The following is a 21,449-nucleotide window of genomic DNA, read 5'->3' as shown; positions in this document are numbered from 1 at the left end:
AAGCCGTGTGCCTTCCCAAATGAAGTTATACAGCAAGCCTGAATTTGTTGTTTGGAAAATTGCAGTGTAACCATCTTAGGGAATTTAATTGTTAAAGGATGCTCTAAAACACTAAAAAGAAAATGTAAAGAGAAAAAGAGGATTAGCAGTAAAACTATCAGTAAGTAAATGTCAAAACCAGGGATAATTAATATTAATTCAACAGCTGTTTAATGAGCAAATACTTTATGCCAGGCAGGGCTGCTATTAGTGCAGTGTGTAGACTGCACAAAAGTACCTGGATACACACAAAGAAACCACGTGGGCTAGAGTCCGGAAAGGTTTTCGACTCTGGGGATAACATGGTGAGCCAAAAAGACAAAGTCTCTCTCCTAACAGAGCTTACATTTCAGCAGAGAATGCAGACACATTAGTAGGCAATTACATACATACCAGTGTGTTGGTTGTTACGTGCATGGAGTGCCATGGGCACACACAAGAGGACCCTGATTCAGGTAGAGGATTCCTGGAGATGGTCGCGAATAGGCTGATACCAGAGGGTGAGTAGGATTTAGACAGACCCACACACAGACTCTGGGCAATGTGAGTGTTTCAGACAGAGGGAATGAGATTGGCAAAGACCCAGAAGTGCTACTGAGGTTGGTGCTTTCAAGACTCTGAATGAATTCCATTTTAGTTGGAGCATCAAGAGGAAGGATGAAGCATGAGGCTGGAGAGGTGGGCAAAGGCTCGCTCATGCAGAAGCCAGCTGACCTTTGCGAAGTGGCTGGAGCAGTGAGCAAATGTCCTCAAGCAGGAAGGGAGGGGGGCAGGGTGACAGGATTTGTATTTTCAAGAGACCATTCTGAGTACAAGGGCTGGACTGATTTAAGGGGAACGAGAGGAGAGGGAGGATATAAGTGAGACTGCTTTGAACATACCTCACGTTGTAGTTTTTACTTTGGAGCCATGTAAATAGTGTGTTTCAACAACATTTAAATAAATTAAAAGGTAATCACTTAGAATTGAAAGTAAAATAAAATGGACCGCCTTAACTGTATATCTATTTGGTGACAAAACCACACCGAGAAGAGTTATTCCAAGTGACTTTAAAAAACAGTAAAATGATTGGCCCTAGTGGGATAGATGCGGAGGCAAAAGCACTGTGGAAAAAAATTCGTACACTGTTTTCAACGATTTTTTTGTTAGAAGAAATGTTAATATGATTATTCTGAGATTTTTCTGTATGTTTTGTGAACAATAGCAAATAAGTCCTTACGTGAGATTTTCAGCAGAGTTGAAAGGATATACAAATATAAAATTGATGAGGTTAAATGAAAACTTTATAGGCTTGGATTTGAACCATAACTGTATTATGCTGTATTTTTTTGCCCTGAACATAGTATTTATTTATTTATTTATATTTTATTTACGGAAAATATACTATTTCCTACTGTGCCCACTGAAAAGATTAGAAACAACGCCCAACCCATTTGCCATGATACAATTATACCCAGAATGTTGTCTGTAAATACTGAAGGGGATCAGGGGATGTTTTTCACACTAAAAGAGCCTGTCTGAATTGGCTCCTACCAGCCAAAGGTGAGAAAATTTGTCCATTAATAAGTACAAAGGATTAAAACACGGTACCTTAGTATGTCTCGGCTGCCGTAACAGAAATAACGTAGACTGGGCAGCTTATAAACAGCAGAAATTTCTCACCGACCTGGAGGCTGGAAATCCAAAATTGGGGGGCCAGCATGGGCAGGTCTGGAGAGCCTCTTCAGGGTTGCAGACAGCTAACTTCTCCTTGTGCCTTAACATGGTGGAGAACAGAGAGAGGAAGCAAGCTCTTTTGTGAGTCGTAAAAGGGCACAAATCCCACTCGTTAGGGTTCTACCCTCATGACCTTATCTAGTCCTAATTACCTTCCAAAGGCTCCACCTCTTAATACTATCACATTAGGGGATAGGATTTCAACATATGAATGTTGGGGAAACACATTCAGTCCATAACACACTGTAAATATGTTTAAATCCATGAATTCACAATGATACCAGAAATAAACCAATATGCAAACAAATGAAACAAAACCATCATTGATCCTTACTAGAGGATGAGAATGACTGGCCTAGTGACCAAGGTTCCTTGAAGGTTTTAGCCATATCTAAACTCTTAGAGCCATACAATGAGTCGCTGGATACAGGGTCAGACCTCAGATTTAAGCAGTATAACATGTCTATGTGGTTTCTGTTTTGCAATGCTTAAAAATCCCTTTTACACTATGGGCCCGAGAGAAAGCTCATTATTACTTAAAGCAATAGGCCTCACTCACCAATGTGATACCACCTTTCCCATTGTAAATGGAACTACAACTCTCTTTGGGCTGCTACCAAAAATTTTGTCAGGAATATCCATCACATAAATGAAATTTCCTAATCGTTTACACACATTCTAAAGAAACTGATTCCTCTAAGTTTAAGTAAGTAAATGTGTCTTTTAATTAAAAAAATATATAAACAGTGACAGCTACAGAAGTAAATATCAAACACAAAAAGACATTTCTTCCACTAAGTAACTTCCAAAGATTGTCATTTTCTTAAAGGCAAAACAAACAACCACAAAAGACTTATACAAATTTTAGCTAACTGGTAAAATCTCAAATTTTGCTAATTTATGACACCATTGTTTCTCTTTTTTTCCTCTAAAAAATGACAGCAAAAAAAAATAAATGAAATTGTGAAGCTCTGCAAGATAAAATAAAAGTTACCATGGAGAGGTGTCAGAAAGTACTACAGGGGCGTTTTCGGAAGATGGCGGAAGAGTAAGACGCGGAGATCACCTTCCTTCCCACAGATACAGTAGAAATACATCTACACGTGGAACTGCTCCTACAGAACACCCACTGAACGCTGGCAGAAAACGTCAGACCTCCCAAAAGGCAAGGAACTCCCCACGTACTTGGGTAGGGCAAAAGAAAACAGAAATAACAGAGACAAAAGAATAGGGACGGGGTCTGCACCAGTGGGAGGGAGCCGTGAAGGAGGAAAGGTTTCCACGCACTAGGAGCCCCTTCGTGGGTGGAGACTGTGGGTGACGGAGGGGGGGAGCTTCGGAGCCACGGAGGAGAGCGCAGCCACAGGGGTGCGGAGGGCAAAGCGGAGAGATTCCCGCACAGAGGCTCGGCGCCGAGCAGCACTCACCAGCCCGAGAGGTTTGTCTGCTCCCCCGCCGGGGCGGGCGGGGCTGGGAGCTGAGGCTCGGGTTTTGGTCGGATCGCAGGGCGAGGACTGGGGTTGGCGGCGTGAACACAGCCTGAAGGGGTTAGTGCACCACAGCTGGGCGGGAGGGAGTCCGGGAAAAAGTCTGCAGCTGCCGAAGAGGCAAGAGACTTTTTCTTCCCTCTTTGTTTCCTGGTGCGCGAGGAGAGGGGATTCAGAGCGCCGCCTAAACGAGCTCCAGAGACTGGCGCGAGCCGCGGCTACCAGCGCGGACCCCAGAGACGGGCGTGAGACGCTAAGGCTGCTGCTGCCGCCACCAGGAAGCCTGTGTGCGAGCACAGGTCACTCTCCACACCGCCCCTCCCGGGAGCCTGCGCAGCCCGCCACTGCCAGGGTCCCGTGATCCGGGGACAGCTTCCCCGGGAGAACGGACGGCGCGCCTCAGGCTGGTGCAACGTCACGCCGGCCTCTGACGCCGCAGGCTCGCCCCGCCTCCTCCGTACCGCTCCCTCCCCGCGGCCTGAGTGAGCCAGAGCCCCCGAAGCAGCGGCTCCTTTAACCCCGTCCTGTCTTTGCGGGGAACAGACGCCCTCAGGCGACCTACATGCAGAGGCGGGTCCAAATCCAAAGCTGAACCCCAGGAGCTGTGCGAACAGAGAAGAGAAGGGGAAATCTCTCCCAGCAGCCTCAGGAGCAGCGGATTAAAACGCCACAAACAACTTGATGTGCCTGCATCTGTTGAATACCTGAATAGACAACGAATCATCCCAAATTCAGGAGGTGGACTTTGGGAGCAGGATATATTAATTTTTCCCCTTTTCCTTTTTTTGTGAGTGTATATGTATATGCTTCTGGGTGAGATTTTTGTCTGTATAGCTTTGCTTTATAATAGCTTTATTTTACTTCACTATATTATAGCCTCTTTCTTTCTTTCTATTTTTTCTCCCTTTTACTCTGAGCTGTGTGGACGAAAGGCTCTTGGTGCTCCAGCCAGGCATCACGGCCGTGCCTCGAGGTGGGAGAGCCAACTTCAGGACACTGGTCCACAAGAGACCTCCCAGCTCCACGTAATACCAAACGGCAAAAATCTCTCAGAGATCTCCATCTCAACATCAAGACCCAGCTTCACTCAACGACCAGCAAGCTACAGTGCTGGACACCCTATGCCAAACAACTAGCAAGACAGGAACACAGCCCCATCCATTAGCAGAGAGGCTGCCTAAAATCATAATAAGGCCACAGACACCCCAAAATACACCACCAGACGTGGACGTGCCCACCAGAAAGACAAGATCCAGCCTCATCCACCAGAACACAGGCACTAGTTCCCTCCACCAGGAAGCCTACACAACCCACTGAACCAACCTTAGCCACTGGGGACAGATACCAAAAACAACGGGAACTATGAACCTGCAGCCTGTGAAAAGGAGACCCCAAACACAGTAAGATAAGCAAAATGAGATGACAGAAAAACACACAGCAGATGAAGGAGCAGGGTCAAAACACACCAGACCTAACAAATGAAGAGGAAATAGGTAGTCTACCTGAAAAAGAATTCAGAATAATGATAGTAAGGATGATCCAAAATCTTGGAAATAGAATAGACAAAATGCAAGGAACATTTAACAAGGATGTAGAAGAACTAAAGAGGAACCAAGCAACAATGAAAAACACAATAAATGAAATTAAAAATACTCTAGATGGGATCAATAGCAGAATAACTGAGGCAGAAGAAAGGATAAGTGACCTGGAAGATAAAATGGTGGAAATAACTACTGCAGAGCAAGATAAAGAAAAAAGAATGAAAAGAACTGAGGACAGTCTCAGAGACCTCTGGGACAACATTAAATGCACCAACATTCGAATTATAGGGGTCCCAGAAGAAGAAGAGAAAAAGAAAGGGACTGAGAAAATATTTGAAGGGATTATAGTTGAAAACATCCCTAATATGGGAAAGGAAAGAGACAATCAAGTCCTGGAAGCACAGAGAGTCCCATACAGGATAAACCCAAGGAGAAACACGCCAAGACACATATTAATCAAACTGTCAAAAATTAAATATAAGGAAAACATATTAAAAGCAGCAAGGGAAAAACAACAAATAACACACAAGGGAATCCCCATAAGGTTAACATCTGATCTTTCAGCAGAAACTCTGCAAGCCAGAAGGGAGTGGCAGGATATACTTAAAGTGATGAAGGAGAAAAACCTACAACCAAGATTACTCTACCCAGCAAGGATCTCATTCAGATGTGATGGAGAAATTAAAACCTTTACAGACAAGCAAAAGCTGAGAGAGTTCAGCACCACCAAACCAGCTTTACAACAAATGCTAAAGGAACTTCTCTAGGCAAGAAACACAAGAGAAGAAAATCACCTACAACAACAAACCCAAAACATTTAAGAAAATGGGAATAGGAACATACATATCGATAATTACCTTGAATGTAAATGGATTAAATGCTCCCACCAAAAGACACAGGCTGGCTGAATGGATACAAAAACAAGACCCATCTATATGCTGTCTACAAGAGAACCACTTCAGACCTAGAGACACATACAGACTGAAAGTGAGGGGATGGAAAAAGATATTCCATGCAAATGGAAATCAAAAGAAAGCTGGAGTAGCAATTCTCATATCAGACAAAATAGACTTTAAAATAAAGAATATTACAAGAGACAAAGAAGGATACTATATAATGATCAAGGGATCTATCCAAGAGGAAGGTATAACAATTGTAAATATTTATGCACCCAACATAGGAGCACCTCAATACGTAAGGCAAATACTAACAGCCATAAAAGGGGAAATCGACAGCAACACAATCATAGTAGGGGACTTTAACACCCCACTTTCACCAATGGACAGATCATCCAAAATGAAAATAAATAAGGAAACACAAGCTTTAAATGATACATTAAACAAGATGGACTTAATTGATATTTATAGGACATTCCACCCAAAAACAACAGAATACACATTTTCCTCAAGTGCTCATGGAACATTCTCCAGGATAGATCATATCTTGGGTCACAAATCAAGCCTTGGGAAATTTAAGAAAATTCAAATCGTATCAAGTATCTTTTCCGACCACAATGCTATGAGACTAGATATCAATTACAGGAAAAGATCTGTAAAAAATACAAACACCTGGAGGCTACACAATACACTACTTAATAACGAAGTGATCACTGAAGAAATCAAAGGGGAAGTCAAAAAATACCTAGAAACAAATGACAATAGAGATACAACGACCCAAAACCTATGGGACACAGCAAAAGCAGTGCTAAGAGGGAAGTTTATAGCAATACAAGCCTATCTCAAGAAACAGGAAACATCTCGAATAAACAACCTAACCTTGCACCTAAAGCAATTAGAGAAAGAAGAACAAAAGAACCCCAAAGCTAGCAGAAGGAAAGAAATCATAAAGATCAGGTCAGAAATAAATGAAAAAGAAATGAAGGAAACAGTAGCAAAGGACAATAAAACTAAAAGCTGGTTCTTTGAGAAGATAAACCAAATTGATAAACCATTAGCCAGCCTCATCAAGAAAAAAAGGGAGAAGGCTCAAATCAATAGAATTAGAAATGAAAAAGGAGAAGTAACAACTGACACTGCAGAAATACAAATGATCATGAGAGATTACTACAAGCAACTCTATGCCAATAAAATGGACAACCTGGAAGAAATGGACAGATTCTTAGAAATGCACAAACTGCCGAGACTGAACCAGGAAGAAATAGAAAATATAAACAGACCAATCACAAGCACTGAAATTGAAACTGTGATTAAAAACCTTCCAACAAACAAAAGCCCAGGACCAGATGGCTTCACAGGCGAATTCTATCAAACATTTAGAGAAGAGCTAACACCTATCCTTCTCAAACTCTTCCAAAATATAGCAGAGGGAGGAACAATCCCAAACTCATTCTACAAGGCCACCATCACCCTGATACCAAAACCAGACAAAGATGTCACAAAGAAAGAAAACTACAGGCCAATATCACTGATGAACATAGATGCAAAAATCCTCAACAAAATACTAGCAAACAGAATCCAACAGCACATTAAAAGGATCATACACCATGATCAAGTGGGGTTTATCCCAGGAATGCAAGGATTTTTCAATATACGCAAATCAATCAATGTGATACACCATATTAACAAATTGAAGGAGAAAAACCATATGATCATCTCAATAGATGCAGAGAAAGCTTTTGACAAAATTCAACACCCATTTATGATAAAAGCCCTGCAGAAAGTAGGCATAGAGGGAACTTTCCTCAACATAATAAAGGCCATATATGACAAACCCACAGCCAACATTGTCCTCAATGGTGAAAAACTGAAACCATTTCCACTAAGATCAGGAACAAGGCAAGGTTGCCCACTCTCACCACTATTATTCAACATAGTTTTGGAAATGTTAGCCACAGCAATCAGAGAAGACAAAGAAATAAAAGGAATCCAAATCAGAAAAGAAGAAGTAAAGCTGTCACTATTTGCAGATGACATGATACTATACATAGAGAATCCTAAAGATGCTACCAGAAAACTCCTAGAGTTAATCAATGAATTTGGTAAAGTAGCAGGATACAAAATTAATGCACAGAAATCTCTTGCATTTCTATACACTAATGACGAAAAATCTGAAAGTGAAATTAAGAAAACACTCCCGTTTACCATTGCAACAAAAAGAATAAAATATCTAGGAATAAACCTACCTAAGGAGACAAAAGACCTGTATGCAGAAAATTATAAGACACTGATGAAAGAAAGTAAAGATGATACAAATAGATGGAGAGATATACCATGTTCCTGGATTGGAAGAATCAGCATTGTGAAAATGACTCTACTACCCAAAGCAATCTACAGATTCAATGCAATCCCTATCAAACTACCACTGGCATTTTTCACAGAACTAGAACAAAAAATTTCACAATTTGTATGGAAACACAAAAGACCCCGAATAGCCAAAGCAATCTTGAGAACGAAAAATGGAGCTGGGGGAATCAGGCTCCCTGACTTCAGACTATATTACAAAGCTACAGTAATCAAGACAGTTTGGTACTGGCACAAAAACAGAAATATTGATCAATGGAACAGGATAGAAAGCCCAGAGATAAACCCACGCACATATGGTCACCTTATCTTTGATAAAGGAGGCAAGCATATACAGTGGAGAAAAGACAGCCTCTTCAATAAGTGGTGCTGGGAAAACTGGACAGATACATGTAAAAGTATGAAATTAGAACACTCCCTGACCCCATGCACAAAAATAAACTCAAAATGGATTAAAGACCTAAGTGTAAGGCCAGACACTATCAAACTCTTAGAGGAAAACATAGGCAGCACACTCTATGACATACATCACAGCAAGATCCTTTTTGACCCAGCTCCCAGAGAAATGGAAATAAGAACACAAATAAACAAATGGGACCTAATGAAACTTAAAAGCTTTTGCACAGCAAAGGAAACCATAAACAAGACCAAAAGACAACCATCAGAATGGGAGAAAATATTTGCAAATGAAGCAACTGACAAAGGATTAATCTCCAAGATTTACAAGCAGCTCATGCAGCTCAATAACAAAAAAACGAACAACCCAATCCAAAAATGGGCAGAAGACCTAAATAGACATTTCTCCAAAGAAGATATACAGATTGCCAACAGACACATGAAAGAATGCTCAACATCATTAATCATTAGAGAAATGCAAATCAAAACTACAATGAGATATCATCTCACACCGGTCAGAATGGCCATCATCAAAAAATCTAGAAACAATAAATGCTGGAGAGGGTGTGGAGGAAAGGGAACACTCTTGCACTGTTGGTGGGAATGTAATTTGATACAGCCACTATGGAGAACAGTATGGAGGTTCCTTAAAAAACTACAAATAGAACTACCATACTACCCAGCAATCCCACTACTGGGCATATACCCTGAGAAAACCATAGTTCAAAAAGAGTCATGTACCAAAATGTTCATTGCAGCTCTATTTACAATAGCCAGGACATGGAAGCAACCCAAATGTCCATCGACAGATGAATGGATAAAGAAGATGTGGCACATATATACAATGGAATATTACTCAGCCATAAAAAGAAATGAAATGGAGGTATTTGTAATGAGGTGGATGGAGTTAGAGTCTGTCATACAGAGTGAAGTAAGTCAGAAAGAGAAAAACAAATACAGTATGCTAACACATATATACGGAATCTAAGGAGAAAAAAAAAAAAGGCCATGAAGAATCTAGTGGCAAGACGGGAATAAAGACACAGACCTACTAGAGAATGGACTTGAGGATATGGGGAGGGGGTGGGGTGAGATGTGACAGGGTGAGAGAGTGTCATGGACATATATACGCTACCAAATGTAAATTAGATAGCTAGTGGGAAGCAGCCGCATAGCACAGGGAGATCAGCTCGGTGCTTTGTGACCACCTAGAGGGGTGGGATGGGGAGGGTGGGAGGGAGGGAGACATGCAAGAGGGAAGAGATATGGGAACATATTGTATATGTATAACTGACTCACTTTGTTATAAAGCAGAAGCTAACACACCATTGTAAGGCAATTAAACTTCAATAAAGATGTTTAAAAAAAAAAAGTTACCATGGAGAAACATATACAGAGTTGCTAATTCTATGCATTTAGTTTGGTTAATTGATTGCTTTTATTATATTTTTAAATGCAGGAAGAGTGACACCAGCTTGGGTATACCATAAGACATTGGGTGGTAAACCTCAGAAGTGACCCAGTTTGCATCCAAAACCTCACATCTCCTACCAACCTTTGCTCTCTCTGGTTTAAGAGAATTAGCTACTTGTAACCTAAACAGAAGAAGGACATCAACTTGCATTCTTAGTGCTCTTAATTAGTGGTTCTTACAAATCAATGAGGAAAAACAGATAAGTAGAAAAAAATGTGCAAGGGATGTGAAGCTGCAGTTTACAGAACAGGAAACCCGATGGTCAATAAGCACATGTCACTTATAAGGGAAGAAAGGAGGATTAGACAGTAATGTGACGCCATCGCATACCTGCCTAACAGATTGGCAAAAATCTAGAAGTCTGACCAACAGAGACTGGGTGAGGACGTGGAGTAAAGGGAATCCCCACTCACTGCCTGTCAGATTAGTAAATAGCATGCGTATTTTGAAGGAGAAATTGGTGTCATCTAGAAAAGATGAATGCCTTTTCTTTCATATTATGAAATAATTTGAGCATATAAAAAGCAGGGAAAATTTAATAAACATCTACGTATCTACCACCCAGCATGAAACACACACACTGAAAAAGCCCTGTATGTTTCTCCTTCTCATTCTCTTTCTCCTCTTCCCAGATGAAACCAGTCTTGAATTTGGTGTTTGTCATTCTAAGGCTTATTTTGCTACTTATGTATGTATCCATACAGCAAGTCTTTGGACTTCATATAAATGATATTATATTGTATATTCCTTCCTAGAACTTGGTCGTTTTATTTTTGTTTTTTGGGGGCTCACCGTTAGCTTTTTAGGATTTACCTATATATCCATGATACATACAGCTGTTGTTTGTTCATTTTAACTTCTTATAGTGTTCCTTTGATGAATACACTGTAGCTTATTTTTCAGTTCCCTACAGATGATCAGTTAGTTTTATTTTCCAGTTATTTTAAAATCTATTATAAACAATACTTCAATAAGCATTCCTGTGTAGATAGTTCCTATGAAAATGTGGGTGAGTTTTTCTGGGTGTGTATTGGACTCTAGTGTGGAGTAGTCTAGCTCAAACCTTCTCAACCTTTAAACTGCTCTTGAATCTTTTTCAAATGCAGATTCTGATTCAGTAGGTCTGGGGTTGGAATAGAAATTCTGCATTTCCAGCAAGTCCCAAGGTGAGCCAATGTTCCTGGTGTGGGGACCACCTAGGGGATTCACAGGACTGTTTCCAGGCAGCTTCTTAGTACATCCCAGTGCCCGTCTATCTGTGAGTTTGTAGTCTCCACCATAAATGGAATTGGCCTCCTTTACTCTTTAATACTGAATGGACCACTTATCACAATATACGCTCTCCAACCCACAGAATATACCAAACCAATGTTTTTAAGAGATCCAATAGAGTTTCTTTACAGGCTTAAAGTTGCCATAAGATGCCCCTTGATTTTCATGTATGGGTACATTATACGTAAGCCTTGGCCAGGCACTGAGACTGGGCTGTCACTGAGCACATACAGTGCTGGAGTAAGAGGTTATGATGACAATTGTCAAGTGAACAAAGTGATTTGTCCCTTGTCTAATATTTTATTCTCTTCAATGGTTAGTGAAATTGTGTGGTTCTGTGCGTGTATATGTGTTTTATTTTAATAAAAAAAGTAATTTGTAAATGAGTCACAGAGATGAAATGTACAGCATGGAGAATATAGTCAATAATATTGTGGTAACTTTGTATGGGACAGACGGTAACTAGCCTCATCATGGTGATCATTTTGCAATGTTTAGAAATATCGAATCACTGCTGTGTACCTGGAGCTAAAGTGGTGTTGCAGGTCAACTTTACTTCAATAATAAAAGACAATAGAATCAGTTTTTAAATGCTGAAAGAAAAGCAAGATAAAAAGTAATTTGTGCACTTGGTAAAAAAAAAAAAAAATTAAACTGTGAACAGTAATGAAAAGTCAATCTCCACCTGATTGTGTGATTATGTTATATAGATTGGAGCACTCATCTTGCTTGAGTTTCTTGCTCTCTTGCTGGCTTTGAGGAAGCAAACAGCCATGCTAGGGAACCCCATGTGGCAAAAAAACTGCAGGCAGCCTCTAGGAGCTGAGAGTGGCCCCCAACCCCCAATAGTCATTGAGAAATAAAGCGCTCACTCCGACAACCACAAGGACGTGAATTCTGCCAACAGTCATGTGAATTTGAAAGCAGATCCTTCTCCATTCACACCTTCAGATGAGAACATAGTCCTGCCTGCCACCTGGGTTGTAGCTTTAGAGAGAGCCTAGCAAAGCCAAGCCCTGATTCCTGACCCACAAAAACTGTGAGATGATAAATGTGCATTGTTCTAGTCACTAAGTGTGTGATAACATTGTTACACAGTGACAGAAAATTAATACAGTACCCTCCCACAAATAGTGTACATATGCAAATGACTTATACTTTTTTTTCTCCAGTCTTGGAAATTATTCAACATAGTCATATATATCTGTTACCTTAGTTTTTAAGTCTGTCTTATATTCTAGCGATAGAGTTTCCAAATTTTATTTAACTAGTCCCCATTTAATGGACTTCTAGGTTATTTTCCTGGGCCTTCCAAAGATCCCATCCTGTCACCAGGAAAAATATAAAAGTGGCTTCAAATGCCTAAGGACAGTAAACCAATTTTTAACAAACTTCTGCTTGAGTTCCTGGTTACCAGTCCTTTTTATCTTTCTATCACTTCTTCCAGCTGAGGTTTTAACTAGGGTTACTAACCTTTTGGTTTGCTCAGGACTGAAGTTTTTTTCTGGAATGCAGGACTTTTCAGTGTTAAAACTGGGAAAGTCCCAAGGGAAAATAAAAATGGGATAGTTGATCACCCTGTAACCCCTAAAAACCAACCAGCGCCAGCGATTGCAGGTGACTTCCACAAACTCAGCCAACAGTGAAGGAAGGACTTGGAAGATGGGCGTGCTCATCTCAGCTTGGAATTCCCTCTGAGGCTAAAAATGATAATGCAGTGTCTTTATCTAATGCAAGGATGAAAAGAAGACTTTGAATTTTCCGAATAATAGTCTACCTCTTATTATCAGAGCGATAAACCACTCAACCTAAAAGAATAGTATCCACACAAGGGCTTGGATTCGCCCCTCACAAAACAGCAGGGTTACAGCTGCCATCAAGCTGGAACAAATGGTCCAGGCAGAAAGAGTCTCTGAAAAAGGAGAGGCTGCGAATTTTAAAGGCTTCAGAAATGAGCTGCAGAGTGTTTGGAGTCAGGCTGGCTAGAGGCCTTGAGCAAATTACTTCCTGGCTCTGAATCTCAGTTTTCTCATCTGTAGGGCCTTGTATGTGGCAGGCGTTAATGCATATAGGTCCCAGCCCTCTCCCTCTCCTTGGAGGGGACAACTAGGTCATGCTGGGTGGACAGAGGTGGGCATGAATTCCAGGAGGAACAGACAAGCACGTTGTGACTTGATGCTGCCCCACATGTCAAGTGCCCTGGGAAGGAGGTGCTGACGTGACCGTGCTCCCTGCACACAGAACGGTGAAGAGCAAGGTTCACTGAACACCTGTATACGATAGACCCAGGGACAGAGACATGGCTGATCTGCTCAGGAGCACGTCTGGGTGTTTCCATAAGGAAAAATAGTTAGGAGATGCTTTCTCATGCCCACTGGAAAGATTTCCTGCTCTAAGTTTACTACTTCGTGTTTTGTTGTAGGCATTCAAAGCCATCCTCCTGCTTAGGAGGGAAAAAAAAACACTTTCAGATGCTAGAAGACGGTAAATTCAAGCACCTTTTAGTCTTCTCTTTCTCGGACTCAAAAAACCAATTCACGTACCATTTCCTCAGGAACAGCAGACGTACCTGTGCAGCAGCTTCGGGCCCTCCAACCACAGCTGTCATCACGCAGTCACTGTGCTCGAAGGCGCTGAGACGAAGCTGTCACCTGCGCTTTTGCCAGTTTAGCAGTCAGGCTAAGGGGAAGGAAAAGGGGCCCCAGGCAACCGGCACCCTCCTCTCACTCATGATACTCTAAACAGAGACACCGATGCCTATGTGTTTGCTATTATTTATTTGCGAGAGTCCTGTCTGCAGAAGGGCATTTACAAACAAACAAACAGGGACTTCCCTGGTAGCACAGTGGTTAAGAATCTGCCTGCCAATGCAGGGGACACGAGTTCGAGCCCTGGTCTGGGAAGACCCCACGTGCAGCGGAGCAACTAAACCCGTGCTCCACAACTACTGACCTGCGCTCTAGAGCCAGCGAGCCGCAACTACTGAGCCCACGAGCCACAACTACTGAACCCGTGAGCCACAGCTACTGAAGCCCACGTGCCTAGAGCCCGTGCTCCACAACAAGAGAAGCCACCGTAATGAGAAGCCCACGCACCACAACGAAGACCCGACGCAGCCAAAACTAAATAAATAAGTTTATAAAAAATAAAATAAAATAAAATGTATCCCTATCTCAGGAGCCCTTGGGGCCCCTCTAATGAAGGCAAAAATAAAAAATAAACAAACAAACAAACATCTGTTGGGGAAGGAAAACAAAATTAGTAGTTGAGAGTAATGAAAGTTCCTGATGATTTTTAGAATTGACAGGAATCTGGCGTCTCACTCATTTCAAGTAAGAAGGTGTTATCAAAAAGAGAGATTGTTGGGGACTTCCCTGGCGGTCCAGCGGTTAAGACTTCACCTTCCAATGCAGGGGGTGTGGGTTCGATCCCTGGTCAGGGAGCTAAGATCCCACCCGCCTCACGGCCAAAAAACCAAAAACATAAAACAGAAGCAATATTGTAACAACTTCAATAAAGACTTTAAAAATGGTCCACATGCAAAAAAAAAAAAACTTAAAAAAAAACAGAGAAGAGAGCTGTCATTAAACCACTGTGCCTGGGCCATGGGGCCAAGGAAAGGAGACAGAAAACTTGGGAAGAGCAGCAGATGAACTTCCCTTTGGCGGTTCAGGCAGCAAGAAGAAACAAAGAGGGGGAGGTGGTCCATTCTGATCCTTCTATACATTTTGTCCTCTTAGGTCGCTCGTTCCCCACTCTCACACTCTGCCTCTGAGACCTTTTCGTGATGGGCTTTCTGACCCTGCAAACCTATAATTTATAAAGCCATTTAAGAAGAAGCTAAGATTGCATCCCTGAAAATGTCACTCAAGGTTTTGCAAGAATCATTTCCGTCTCCTTGGTTACTTCAACCCATCCAGATGACATGAGCTTCTTTCACAAGTATGTGCAGAGAAGGGGCACTTGAGAACTCCAAGCTTCAGGCAAGAGGGTGTAAACTACCCACATTCAATAGCAATCACAGTAGAAAAGGCAACTTTATGTAGAGTTGATAAGTAACCCAATAATGATGCATGTTTCCACTTTTGAAGTTTTTTCTGTCCTAAGTCATTCATTCATTTACAGACGTTTCTTCAGCCCTAGTCATCTTCCCCCTCATGTGCCCGAGTTTTGCACAGACACCTTTAATTCTCTTGCTCCTCTGTACCATCCTGGTCAATACAATCCTGGAGAAACGAAATATCCACTTATTTCATTCCTGCAGCTGAGTAGACAAATATTGGCTTAGCAAAGCACACAATTTCATGTGTTTGTCTCACTTTAATGCATACATTTCCAATGGGCATACAATGCTGCTTGCTAATCTCATTATAGATCCTTAGCATTCCCTTTCCCGTTCCCTAAAGTGACTTTTCAACACATTGCCCTCTCTGCTCGAACACCTTGCTTCCTCTATACCCCCTTCACTGTCAACAGATGACCTTGCCCTAAAGTTTTAAGAGAAATTAGGTACAATGAGATAGGAACTCCTTCCCCTTTCCTCCAATAAATTCACCAACCTACAGGATATCAATCTAAATTCACCTTCCCTTCAGCTGGATGAATACTCTATCCCTGCTTCTATCAATCACATATCAACCATCCTCTTTTTCTTTCTCAAGAAGAACTTCACTCATATAAGTGTCCCTTCTCTCTTCTGCATCATTAGTTTCTGCTTTGTACCAGATCATACCAACGTGAAACAAAAGTGGCTCTGGCCTTTAATACAATACAAAACAGAACCACAAAGACCTCTCTTGACAATTTCCCTATAGCTACCAATTCCTTACTCTTCCTTACCCTCCCCAAGCAAACATCCTTGAAGAGTTGTCCTGAGTTCCTATCTTCACTGCACCTTGACATCTAGCTAACACTGCTCATCAAAGTTCCCAGTGACCCTCACTTTGTCACATTCCTTTTCTCTTGTTGCCTTACTTGATTTCTAGGTAGTATTTGGGGCAGACGGACGTTCTTTCCTTCTTCAAACACTTTTTCTCCTTGGCTTCTGTGATATCACTTTCTCCTGATTTTCCCTTTACTTCATTGGGGCCACTCATACCCATCACTCCCAGTCTCTTGTTAACTCTTGCTTTTCTGCTTGGCTTTTAAATGTTGGACTGTTCCCAGGGATATGTCCTGGGACCCTTTGTCCTCCCAAAGTATACTCTCCCTCGGTAGTTCCTTGTATCCCGTTTAAATGTCACTTTTAGGATGAAAAGTCTTGCAACATACCTTCTAGTATTTCCCATATCAGTAAGTGACACTTGGAACTGAAGGTCAAAAAGGGGATGGAGTCCTTTTTGTTTTCTCTCTTTCCCTTATGTCTCATATCCAATCCATTAGAAGGTTCTGAGGACTCTTCCTCCAGAAGACGTCCTGAATCAATCTGCTTCTCTGAATGCAATCCACCATCATTACTTCTCTGGATTATTCCATTAGCCCCTTAATATTCTCCTTGCTTCCATGTAGGTATTATCTTTATTTTATGCATGAGGAAACTAAAGCTCAAAGGGGTGAAATAACTTCATATGTTCATTCAAAAATATTTCTGAGCACCTGCTTTGTCCTGCTGGATGCTTGCCTAAGTTGCATGATGAATAAATGGCAATTCTAGTTCTATCTGACACTAAAGTCTTATTCTTGGTCTCATATACTGTACTGCTATCAGGAATGTTCCAGAACATTCCCTCCAGTGCAAGAAAGAAATACATAGAAAATAATCCCAGTACACTGTATATAAATACACTGGTATGTAAATATATCATGTGTTTCCTAAAAGTGAGAACAGACCAACTCAGCCTGAGGGCTTTGGGAAGTTTTCTCAAGGGAGCCAAATTGATCTATGTAAATTTCTCCCAAGGAGCTTGACCTCTTTTCCTTTACCAATGTGGCTTCCTCTACAGGGAATACCTTGCAGGTCACATGCCTGTCTAACAATTACTCAACTCTGCAAAAGCATCACCTTATCTGGGAAGTCTTCCTTAACCTCTTGGTATCAACAAAGATTCCCTCCCTTTGTGCTCCTTAGTTGTCTGAGTTCACTGTTATCATGATACTTATTACATTGCATTGCATTTTGGGTTTATACCTGCAAATGACTTGGTCAAATGCTTTTAAAAATATTAGGTACAAATGATAAATCTAGATATAGATACTTGAAAAATCCATAGGGAAATCAGTCACTGTACCAGGGTGGAAAACAAATACAATCGCTTTCCTTTGGTTTTTCCAACGCATCACTTAAGACTCATTTGCCTTTCTTAGCAAAATGGCGGTAGGGTGGTGGTGGTGACATTCCTAAGGGCAAAAGATAAATCTGAAACACTTTTTCCCTCCCTTCTAGGAAGTGGAGTCTCTGTAATTGTATTGCTAAACACTGAGCCATCTCAACCCTCAAAGGAAGTGGGAACTAGGTGTTTTGTTCTCACATATACGTATGTCTTTTTTTTATTCAGAATGACTTGAGGTTTAGTTTTAGTGGCTGTTGAAACTCTTGATTCAAGGCTCTTCGTCTGGAATGCATCTGCATTCTGAGTTGTTTATGGATGCTTGGAGTAGCAAGGGGGACTACACCCCATGGGGAACCATGGGCTATCTCAGTAAGACGGTGTTAGGAAGACTCCGTTACAGGATTTGGGCTTCTGTGAAGTGATTTGGGGAGATTCAAGGAAACAAGGATACTCTCTGGGTAAGTCACTGTCAGAAAACAGGGGTAATTCAATGATTGGGAATCTTAATAACTTTTATCTAGAAGCAAAAGAATGGAGTGAGGTTAAAGTTTTAACTGATAAAGAAGAGGTAGTCACTCAAGTTTGCCAGGAGAAACGGATTGCAATATTGCAATTCATAAGAAATATATATATTTGGTCATTCAGATAACCAAAATATTTCTCATATATACTTGGTGCTCATCCATAGTTCCTTGGATCCCTGCAGGATGGCAAGGAGGGACCCATCCCACACCTGAACTTAGTGGTTAGGCTAGGAGAACCACTGACTGAAACCACATGCCCTGGCCAGACCCGATAGTAACCGCTTGCATAAGTTGTCTTGTAACAGGAGGTCCTGGTAAGGAACGCGGAACTAATGAGCTATCACCGACCAGCCGGGAAGAACTCAGGAAAGATCAAAAGGAGAAAGGAGACACCAGTCCATAAGTCCTACCAACCTCCCAGAATCCTCCTCGCTGGAATCCATCTTGGCTGAGCAATGCACACACCACCAGGAAGGACCCTGAGTCCGAATGTTTGGCCAGAGACAACCCGCAAACTAACCCATGGCCATAAAACCCGAGACTGTGAGCCACGTGGCAGAGCAGTTCTCCTGGGTTCCCTTACCCTCCTGCTCTCTGCCCGGGCGCCCCATACCCTTAAAGTCTCTTGTTTTGTCAGCACGTGTGCCTCATTGGACAGTTCATTTCCGAGTGTTAGACAAGAGGCCACTCCTGGGCCCTGGAAGGGGTCCCCCTTCCTGCAACAGTTAGACAAACCCAATTAGAGCTCCTGCGGTCGGTCTGTTATGTAGTAGCTGTGGACCATGCAGGGAGCAGAGTCTGAATTGGTCCTTGCAGTCTCCCGGGCCCTGCAAGGGGCTGCCTCTAAGGCAGAGGTCTTGGGCCAAATGCAGATAAACACACTCTCGGACGTAGTGTACTGGAAGTACCGTTTTCCCGTGCCTCTTTCTCTCAAATGTGTACTTTCACACACAATAGATCCCAGTAAAGCCTGCAAAACTACCACAATTTTCCTTTTTTAAGGAGGACCAGCTTCCAATTCCAGGGAAGGGCTGTGCGCAGCAAGTACTAATGCTGTGAATCACAAGGATGGGCTCTACATACAGGGACTCCTTGCTTACGAGCTTTTAATGTCTTCTGCCGCCACTGAGGAATACGTCATTTACTCTCTGCCAGAGCTCTGGCTTCTGCCCTTCCACTGACCATAAAAGTAATAGGCACTGTTTGCACAAATCAGACAAGGCAAATATTATACCTATGGAGTACAAACCCACCTGAACTCTTTTTGATCCCTTCTCACGAGGTTACTTGGATGTGTCACAGTAAGAGGATTTGGTTCTGTTTCCTTATCAGTGCAAACCTTACAAGCAGGTAGAGCAAATAGGCAAATACAGAGTTTGATTTGAGAGGCATAGAGAACGGCCTTTGTCCAACTCCACAAAGTCTATCTCCCCCATTGGTCTATTCCCTGATTTCAAATGTTTCCCTTTGGGGGTATTTGCATTCAAGTCTCGACAAGAGTTTAAGTTGAAGGAATACATTCTTGGTTGTGTAATTCTACATCAGTTAGCCTGTGGTGGAGGTACTTACTTCAGCATGGCTGGTTGAAGTCCAAGGGTATTGAGCTACAGTTTACTCTGCATGTGATAGTAGGTTAGGGTCCACTTGGATCTAATAATATAGAAAATTCCTTTTAGACCATATGTTCCACTGTGGCCATTACATTCTGCTTTGGCTCCGTTGCCTGCTTATGATTCTATATTATGAGCAAAGAGCTACCAACATGGGTCATGATGAAAATAACTTAATTAGCAGCTTGATAAAAAGTCAGAAATTCTAACATCCCACCTCTGAAGAACCTATGCTAGTTCCTAGGAGCACATTCCCAAGTGGGTAGAATATCTAGGAGGTTGGAGATGGTTTCTCTAGGGCTATGTTCTAAAGGGAAGCCCATGCTCTGACCTTGGGAAAAGAAACCATAGATCAAGGTCAACTAGTAACCATAGCTTTAACTCCAGGTGCAAGTGATTGCTTTACCACAGAGTACACAGTCTGCAGGAGGTCAGCTGGCTTTATTTGGGAAATGACACATTTCGGAAGCAGCTACTACATGTATTTCTAGCAGCCAAATCTCAATCAAGCTACCCTGTATTCATTTGCATGCTGAATGTCAGAAATGGGTGTTTATTGGTGAAAAGTATTGATTTGTTGACTAGTGTGAGGACTGTTAGAAATGGCATCTCATTGGTAAAATCGAAGTTTCTAAGATATAGTAGAAATATTTTAGAGACACCCCTCCCCACCTACTCTACCTACCTCTCACAAGGCCAGGGTATAAAACCTAGCAACGTCTGTAGCCTGCTGTGTAGGCAAAGCACCTGAGGTCCCTAAATGTCCCTTGGCCTAGACATTAGTTAGGAGGGTTTCTGAATGTCTGACTACAGCGCCCGGAATACTATCTCTGCAATGCTGGTGTTTGGCTCAAGAGAAACTTTCATGCAAAGTAAGGCCAGAAGGCTTAAAAAGACTGAAAGTCAGCACTTCATTGAGCTTACTGAATATTTTGTGCAAATCATTTTTGCCTCCTTGCTAATGTTGATTTAATGGATATCCTGCATGTGGATTAGCATTTATGACACACTTCTTTAGAATCTGGTAGTGAGGTGAGTAACTATTCCTTATCTATCTGAGTCATTTTTGGTAGCCACTATTCTCTAACAAACAAACAAAAACACAAAGAGTTGTGTATGACCTTTTTTTTCTTTTTACCTATTCAAGATGTAGTTTGAAATCATTTTCTAGAAGGATAATTACATAATATGTAAATACCTTTCTAAATATAGGGATCTGTGGGAAATTTCTCTAGGGATATGGGGAACAGGCAAGTGATTACAAAATGGCATAAGAAGAAGCTTTGAGTCCTTGAAGTGGAGATGGCATTCAAAGCAAAAAGACGGCTGGAAAGAGTCAGAGGAACAGATTTTTCCTTTGGTTCTGCCACCAGTTATCTGTGGTTGGATTTTCCTCTTGGACTTCATTATTCTCAGCTGCAAAATAAGGAAGATGAATAGCAAAACTTCAAAGGTTCTCAAGTTCTATGACTCTCATTTCCGGGAACCCCACAGGGTAGAAGCAAGCAGGCTTCCCTACTTCTCTGGCAAGTCAGCAGGAAGGTGATTCTATCCCAAGCAGACTCACCCTTCTGCTTGAACTTCAGCTAACTGGACCTGCATTGAGATAAACAATCCTCCTCTTCAGTATGGTGTTATTGGAGGAGAGTGGGAAATTTCAAATATTCGCAGCTTAGTGGGAATGAATTTAATTGAATTGCTTTCTTTCTGATGATTGATAGTTCATGAACAAGTATGTGGATTGTTTTTCCCTGAGAGGGAGGAGAGGTGAGAAGGAAAAGAAGTGAGAGGTCGTTTGGATCTATGGTACAGAATTCATGATGGGAATGAGGGAGGGGGTGTGTGCTGAGGGGTGTGTAGG

At 41.8% G+C, this 21,449-nt stretch overlaps 1 long non-coding RNA gene across 3 annotated transcripts in view; it reads right to left on the bottom strand.

Moving 5' to 3' along the window:
• Nucleotides 1–5,122, bottom strand: part of LOC309616043 — a 33,665-nt gene extending 28,543 nt beyond the window's left edge. For all 3 annotated transcript variants that reach the window (XR_014237230.1, XR_014237231.1, XR_014237232.1), the window contains exon 1: nt 1,630–5,122. This is a non-coding gene — a long non-coding RNA (uncharacterized lncRNA). The remainder of the gene's footprint in view (nt 1–1,629) is intronic.
• Between the last annotated feature and the right edge of the window lie 16,327 nt (nt 5,123–21,449).

This window comes from Balaenoptera borealis, assembly GCF_965194805.1.
Source record: "Balaenoptera borealis genome assembly, chromosome: 18".
Classification (NCBI taxonomy): domain Eukaryota; kingdom Metazoa; phylum Chordata; class Mammalia; order Artiodactyla; family Balaenopteridae; genus Balaenoptera; species Balaenoptera borealis.
Note: the sequence above shows the minus strand (reverse complement) of the source record. Positions and strands in the feature narration are given on the sequence as shown.